At 39.3% G+C, this 1,923-nt stretch overlaps 1 long non-coding RNA gene across 1 annotated transcript; it reads left to right on the top strand.

Annotated features, from left to right (window-relative positions):
* Positions 1-33: 33 nt before the first annotated feature.
* Positions 34-1,534, top strand: LOC116380142 (uncharacterized). The gene is made up of 2 exons (XR_004212510.1): positions 34-187; positions 267-1,534. It is a non-coding gene; the product is annotated as an uncharacterized LOC116380142 (long non-coding RNA).
* The last annotated feature ends 389 nt before the right edge of the window (positions 1,535-1,923 follow it).

The following is a 1,923-nucleotide window of genomic DNA, read 5'->3' as shown; positions in this document are numbered from 1 at the left end:
AACTTAAGGATGCAGAAACCTGAACTAATGTCATAAAATTGCATGTTGTTACTTAATCCTCATGCACATTGATCTTGTTTTATGCCTCTTTAAGGCGGTGGTTCAGCGTGATGGCAACAAGCTGATGGTTAGCCTGAAGGGAATTGAGTCTGTCACAGAACTGGTGGATGGAAACACAATTGTCAATGTGAGTAGACAACATGAATTTTGTGACTTATTGAATGAATCTTAAAACATTTCTAATGTGACTTTTTTTTTTTCTCCAGACTATGACTCTTGGCAGCATTGTGTACAAGAGGACCAGCAAACTCATGTAAATATGTGCATATGGGATAATAAAAACGGTAACATAAAAAGCAGCACTATCTTGATTTCTGAGGACTTTTAGAAACTGCTTGTTGCTTTTGTGTACTGGAACAAAAGGAGAGCTGTAAGATCATGGGACTGGATGCCTGTTGTGAGGGTGACGTGTTTAGAATTAGCTAAAGGCCACTTTAAACTTGACTGCAGGATGACATGCGCTAATGACATGAGCATCATGTGCTGGGGGGGGGGGCGAATCAACTTTTTATTTTTTATTTTTTTTGTTTTCTTGTTTTTTACTCCTTGCAGAACATGACAAATTGTTTTAGCACTTCACACACAAGCCAACGAGATGAGCGTCTTAACCTATTTCAAAATGAACTGCTGCAATCAAACCACCCTTTTTCAAAATGGCACTTGTGCAACAAAATGATTCACTGGTACAGTATGAATTATTTTGCAGAAACACACTGACTAACTTCATACCAAATGCTGCTGTCTTATTCCTCATACAGGCATTTCAGGAAAATATGAATAAAATGCTTTTGTTTTATTTTTGCAATTGCATGTTTTCACAACAGACAGAAGTAGAATTAATGGCTTATTGTAAAATGCCTGCAATGGAAATTATGGTTTTGGACCCTGCCTTCTGTTGGGGTCTGGCCGCATCGCCTCCTCCACAGTACACGCAATGTTGTTCGTGTGAGGTAACTTGAGGTCTTTCTAGTGCTGAGGGTCACATTGATTTGTGTTCAATTAATGATTGCTTGTATCTGTGTTGCCAATTCAAGGAGCCTGATAAGTGTTTCCCAAAATGTTATTTATGTTCTATACTGCTAAAACAACCTGGGGTCAAATTGATCCCAAAGAACACTGTGTACAGGACATTGAAAACATGGTAATTTTATGTTTACCCAGTTGTCCCCATTAAATTAGGAAAAGTCATGAAATATGACGCAAAACAAATGTCAATTTATTTGGAGATGTTAAACATTGAGGTCAACTTGATCCCAAAAGTAACAGGAGGGTTAAATGACAAAACATCAAACCTGACAATTGGGAATGAACAGCCTCACCTTACTGAATGAAATGATGTAAAGTGTTTCGTCTCTCAGCTCTCTGTATATATGTGTATATATATATGGTTTGGTCTCCCCCAGCTCCCTCTGACCTTGTTTCCATAATAAAAGTTGAGGGAAACAGATTATGAAAACAAATCTTTCTAACAAATGAAAGTTGTTTGTGGTCCTTTTGTTGTTCAGTCTACAATGAACATTTATTTAAACCAGATGGCGAATCAGAAACCTAATCAAATATAAAGCTTGAGTTTAATCTGTGATCCGTCTTCACTGTTTACATGTTGAAAAAAATCTCATCAATCCGATCGGCTGCAGCGTCCAATCACATGACTGAACAATGAGGGGGCGTGTCGGCCGTAAAAACATTTCCTGGAAGTTTGTTCTCGTGGGTCCTCGCTCATGGCTCCTCAGAGATCCCTCCTCCATCCTCGAACCTCGCTCCTCCGAGCTAAATAAGAGCTTTGGGACGGCCGTCAATATGGCGGCGCAGAACAACTTCCGGTTCGAGCGAGGAAATGACAATTAAGAGACTTGGGGTACT

Source organism: Anarrhichthys ocellatus, unplaced genomic scaffold, assembly GCF_004355925.1.
Source record: "Anarrhichthys ocellatus isolate YVR2014 unplaced genomic scaffold, GSC_Weel_1.0 scaffold6217, whole genome shotgun sequence".
Classification (NCBI taxonomy): domain Eukaryota; kingdom Metazoa; phylum Chordata; class Actinopteri; order Perciformes; family Anarhichadidae; genus Anarrhichthys; species Anarrhichthys ocellatus.
This window is presented reverse-complemented; position numbering and strand designations above follow the sequence as displayed.